The following is a 6,619-nucleotide window of genomic DNA, read 5'->3' as shown; positions in this document are numbered from 1 at the left end:
TATTCCTCCAATGCAAGGTTTCAAATAAGATAATTTTAAGTAATTCGGAAAATTGCTTACTGATAGAAGTGTGTGTTTCAGTTAGATTCTAAGGGTTTTAACCATCATACAATAGATGACTTTAAAAAAAATGTATTAATTACAGTTTCACAAAATTCATTTAAACTGATGCATGATGTTTTAGTCATACCATGCAGTCATCATTTTATCAACTTAGCATTTTATCAACTTTTTCCAAACTGATGTAAAATTAAAGTACTGTAGAACCCCAATTATCCTAATCAATTGGGACTGGATCCCATTCGGATAATTAGATTTTCTCCAAAAAAATTTATACCTTATAATTGTAACTTTAAAATGGAGAGAAAAAAAAATGTTTTAAATGAAAAATAACTTTTATTAATTAAATGAAATGCAATACTTTTACATGTTGCATATTTAAAAGTACTACACTATGAGAAAGTTACTCATCATCCCAATAATGTGTTTAGTGTAGTATAAAGGCTCTTGCTCCATGAAACCTAAGAGAACCAACCAACTTTTAATCTTCATCCTGTGCACACACTAGCTTCATGGAAGAAAGGTCAACAGTCGTGCATAGACAGAATCATTATTTTGGCTAATCCTAGAACATTAAAGCCTTGGATTTTCTTTTTGTTTAAGACATTTAGATGTCTGCGTCTGGATAATTCCAATTCTACTATAGTAGTAAACATGAATTTTATAATTAATTATGAAATACATTTTGAGATGTGAAAAATAAGGATATACATTCATTAAATTACATTTCTGATCTCAGGCCTATCATTTTGGGCTCAGGTGTGTCATTACCCACCCTCCACCCCTCGGAAAAATTCAAAATGACGAGCCTGAATACTAATCAGTTGATCGTCAAATGTTTCCAGTTAAAATGAATTTTTTTACAATGGAAACCTGTCACCTAGGAAAATTTAAAATTAGCACATTCATTAAAACCTGTGAAGTTAACCACCCTTGTAAGATGACCGCTTTTTTCAGGCACGGAATTAGCCTTTATCATATAAATCAACCTCTGTAAGTTGACCACTAAAGTAGTGCACCGCGAGTGGTCAACTTACACAGGTTTCACTGTACCAGATTTTTTTGGGCCTTAATTTTAAAAAATTCTTGCTTTCCCACATTATAAAAAGTCATGTATGATAAACTTCTGTAGGTTTCAGGATGGCTAAATATGCTAATACTCATTTTAAAATTAAGATTCCCCCCTCCCCCAAAATAGCCTTTTCTTTTTATTTTATTACATACTTGCAACAAACACATGCAATTAAATAGACAGTCAACTCAAACATGTTTGAAAATGAAGTTTATTTAAATAACAATGACATTTTTCAAATATGGAATTATTAATTCAGTTCAGAGGCATAAAAATCTCATTGGAATGATTTATAATACACATTAATTACAGTAGAAGGTGATATATAAATAGAATGTCACAAAATTTTATTAATGTTTGACATTTTTTAATTTTTAAAAGGTATTACAGAAAAGCATCATTAATGAGAATTCAAGGGATTGGAGGGAAACGACGTATGATCGAAATGTTACTTCTACCCCCCCCCCCCCCTTTAAGTTCAGCGCTATTAAACACATTTTATTCAAATCTAACAGTTTTACGGTTCTTATAAAGCTTTCTTATGCAGTCGGCAAAAATTAATAAGTCTCGATACTAACAAATTGACTATTCCATTATTAATTTTATCGAGTTCTTTAATTTTTTTTCCACTTGTGTTTTGAGAAACAAAATAAGCTCTATGTTGATTAATACAGCCTACTGCCTAGTTTAATGGATGGTGATGTCACTTTGTCATTATCTTCTTCACTTAAATTATCCATCACAAGATAATGTTTCATCTATTGAATCAAAAAATGTGCTTAACTCAGGTCAGAATACCACTATCTCAGTTCAAACTACTTAAAATTGAACTTATCTACAAAAAGCTACCAGTCTTCTTCATCCATAATTAGTTTCATCAACATTCTGTTTGGAAATTTTTTGAATTGTAGAAAAGGAAAAATGCTGTATAACCAATATTTCAAGACTCATAAATGATGCACTTTTGCATAAAAGATAATATGAATGAATCTGAACTTTATGAAAGTGATTTATTTATGTACAAGCCATATAAACGATGCTTTCTGCAATATCCTCGTTTTCTCTGAAAATAGCTTTAGCTGTTAAAAATATTTTTCTATGACTTTCCTAATTATTTCATTCGGTTAACTAAGTTATATTTTATTTTTAACTAGATTTCTTTTTACACAGTTATATCTTATGTTACTGAATCGGAATCATTGAAGGCATTAATTTACTTTTAAAGCTGAAATTAAATGAATGAATAATTTTTTGGCAAAAAATATTTTAAAGTAAAACTTGGTGTAAAACAAACTTTTTGTTGATGTACAAAAATTGCATAAAACAAGATTGAACAACATACAAAATACAACATAAAAAATAATAAATAAAATAAATTTGTAAGAGATAAAAAAAATTCACCAACTAGTCGGAATGACTTATACGGAACTTTTTTGGCATGTTTCATTTAATGGCAACTTTTCAAATAGCAATTCAACTATGGCACTCAAAAAACAAAATATGCTATTAAAAGTACATATGATCTATAAATACTATGAGGGAATATATATGAAGTTGCCGCATACACTTACATGTGTCAGAGCAGTAAATACCTCGGAAACTGAAAAAGTATGAAACAGTCGAAATTCATGTCTATCATAGGATTATTTTTGGGGCGTATAGTTGGGGGAAAAACCTAACCTGGCAGCACTATGAAGGCTACGCAGATCCTAATCACAGCACTAGATGCTGCTAGGTTAGGTTTGCCTCAAGTATAGACTTACAAGACGGTCTGGGTCCAAAGCATCCACCTTCAATCATATTCAACAGCAACGCTCATGCATGTATATTTAATTTAAAATGGATTTCTGTATTTTTGCTGTTCATGGTAGTAAAAGCAAGTTCAAGATAATAAATAATTTATTTAAATGATCTCTTTTTTTTCTAATCAGAAATTCAAAATGTTTAAAATTTGACTATCAAAGGTAGTTTAGATATTAGTAAAGGTCTTCTATGGCATTTACTTATTACCTAAACTTTAAACAAATTAAAATTTACAGTCAACAATCATAATAATGGATAACATCATAACATAAAACGCAATGAATTGAGAAAAATCAAAAGAATAAAGTTATAAATAAAATCTTTGCATATCATTAGTTTGTCTAGAAACAAGTTGCTAAGTCTGTATTGTATGGCAATGCTATGGAACTTCCCCACACTCCAGAATACAACTTTGTAGAAAACTTGTTTGTAAAACTTTATCCTTATTTGATTCTTGGAAAATTTTTACTTGCTGCTGCAAATATAATCATGGGAAGGACAAGTTTACATTTTCATTTGGCTATCTGTCAAATTATTACCTTTTTTCTGAAGTTATTTTTTTTTTCACAAGCCATTAAATAGATGACCAATTAGTTTCAGGAGAAAAACCCTGTCAGTCAAAAAAAAAAAAAAAAAAAAAACTAAAACAAATATTTGAGAAAAATGATTTTGAATGTTTCTATTTTATGGAGGTCCCTAGTACCACTTATTTTCAAACATATTTCAGCTGACTTATAGGCAAGGTAGTAGCCAGAAGAACCGCCTGCCCCAATAAATTTACCTCCTCCGAGCAAATATTAATTAAAAGCACATTCACTGCATTAAATTAAGCTGTGTGAGGATTTTTGTTTTACTAACGTCTGAAAAAATAAATAAAACAGAAGTATGATTATGTTTTCAAAATAACATATCAGTCTAATGCTGAAAGTTAGTTTGTTTTTTCTTTTTTTTTTTTTTTTTTTTTTGCTGGGGCTATAGACACTTGTACTTCAAACTAAAAATGTTAGGCAAGAATTTCACTTTTGAAAACTAAACTAGTCAAATGGTTTTGGAAAAAAAGGGGATGGCCTTCCACAATAAATTTATCAATTGTTAAAACTAAAAAAAGATAGGAAAGTAGGTAAGGAGGGGAAGGCAGGGTGTCCCTGAACCCAATCCCTTCATTTTACATCACCAAAGGTTAGAAGTAGATTATTTAAACTTCATTTTTAAAGAATTCCGGAGGAGAGTCAGAAAAGTACATGGCCTTATGTTAAAGACATGGCTGTTTGAATCCTTTAGGATTTATAAGCTGCTAATCCAAATTTATACATTCACATCAGGTGTTGAAATATAAAGACATTAGTTCTTAGAAAAACTGCTAACTTTGATTGATGGAAGTAATAGTGTTATATTTCTGAGAAATGGAATACACAAGAATATTTATAATATATACATTCAAAAAAGGAAGTATAGGAACAAGAAAAGCATACTAAAAAAGAAAACTAAAAATGATATTCAACAGGAATTACATATTAAAATTTATTATTTTTTTATGCTGTTTTAAAAATTCTCGATCATTTTTGGTTTTAAAACTGATTAAAAACTGAAGTTTTTGTTCCAAAAAAAAAAAATTCCTTGACTAGAAACAATATCAAAGCAAAGAGGCATACTCTATATGGAAAATTGTTCAGTTTTTTTAAAAAATGAATGTTAAAATGTAGGACTGTTCATTTGTATTACTTTTTAATACTTAATAAAAATTGTCATTGTTGTCATCATGTTGTACACTATGTGCATTGAATTGCTGTTATGACTTCCTCGAAAATCTCGTGGATATACAATGACACCTGTCTATAACGATACTGTCCTTGGGGCCCAGCATAAATAATAAAACTGTCCATAACAATAACCTGTCTCTATCAATATTTTTTAGCTCCCAAAAGTATTGTTGTAGCCAGGTTTTATTGTATATACGAGGGCAAATCAAAAGTCTTTGTGCCTATTTTTTGTTCGCCAAAAACAGGTACATACAGGTATTTAAATATAAGCAGTGTACTACTTACCTTACGTTATTTCTCCACATAGTCACCACACGAGTTCAGACATTTGTCCCTTCGCAGCACTAAATTCGAGATCCCTATGGTAGAACCCTTCCAGCTGCCTGTGAAATCACCATCGGACCGTGTTCTTGGCTTCTGTCCTGCCAGGAGCTTCTTCAGTGGACCAAACCATAAAAAACACTAAGGGGAAGGTCTGGAATGAAGGTGCATTTCCCTGTGAATTGCTATGGGCTCCCTTACTCCATAGAAAATGAATAACACTTTGCTGCTCATAAGCTGTGGATGTCTGAAGAACGACAGTCATCTTAAATGACTGATAGCAGCTCCACTCTTCCGAGAAAAAAGCAGATACAGCTGGTATGGTTCAAGGAACTGTCACTGCTGGGAATGTATATGTTTGCTTTGTATTCACATCTGCATTTTGTTTTTAAAAAAATAGGTGCAAAGACTTTTAATTTTCCCTCGTATATAAGTAATAAATTCCCATGTGTTAGTTTAAAGTATGTATAAAATTATAAACCTTAGCATAGTTTCTGACAAAATAAAATTAAGAAAGAAAAAGTCAAGTGTGTAAGTAGACAGTAGAAAGAGAAAATAATTCAGAATGAGTTTGGAGGGTAGAAAGTTACATGTTTTCAAAATCAGTTTCTCAGTTCATTCCAGGATTTTCCAACATAACTTCATCTAACTTGAATATATATAATGCACACAATATAATTTTCTATGTTGTTCTTCACTTATAAGAGCATCACTGTAGCACATTTTCACATACAGATAAAAAAAAATATTTAAACTGGAGCACCATACATGAGAAAAGCAAGATAATACTAATGTTTTGCTTTAAATAGTTAATAAAAAAATAACACAAACTAAAAACAGTTTGACTTTTTGAACTGTTGACAATAATTATTCAAATATTTTCACATTTAAGTAACATATATGTACACATAAGAGTAAACAATATCACCAGCAAAATAGTGATAATTAGATTTAAGTTAAAAATCTCAAGAGAACTTTAACTTATGCACTTCTTCTAAAATATAAAAACGCATTAATTAAACAACAACTCATATTAAGCTCTTAAATACTCTAAAAGACTGCATCAGAAAATTCTAAAATACAAATTGGGGAATGCCTAAAAATCACTGTTTAAAATATTATTGCAACACAAAAAGGAAAATGCCAAAAATAGAAATACATGCAAAATTTTTCATATGCATACAGCCGAACCTCAACTTAGCACCCATGCTATAAAATGCTAAAGTCATTTAGTGGTAATAAATGAGAACAAAACTTCCTCAAATAGAAACTACAGTGTAATAGCTGTTGACGTTTTAACAAGACCATTTTTATACATAAGCACACACACGGGAATCCTGGCTATGCCCATGGGTGTGCTTAAAAAAATGTTTTTGTATGTATCACCAAATCAAAAGTAATGAAGTGCCGTTAAAGATAAGTACAGGTTGAACTCTGATAGTACAAAGTACCAAAAACTCAGTTTTTATTGTACAGTCTATGGTCTGTAAAATGTAATGATCATAAATAAGGGAAATTTTGAAAAGAGTAAAAAGAAATGTAAATCAACATTTTAAAAATTACTACTATTTATTATTACTAATGCACACATTGAAGCTTATTT

The sequence above is a fragment of the Uloborus diversus genome, chromosome 7, assembly GCF_026930045.1.
Source record: "Uloborus diversus isolate 005 chromosome 7, Udiv.v.3.1, whole genome shotgun sequence".
NCBI classification, from domain to species: Eukaryota; Metazoa; Arthropoda; class Arachnida; order Araneae; family Uloboridae; genus Uloborus; species Uloborus diversus.
Note: the sequence above shows the minus strand (reverse complement) of the source record.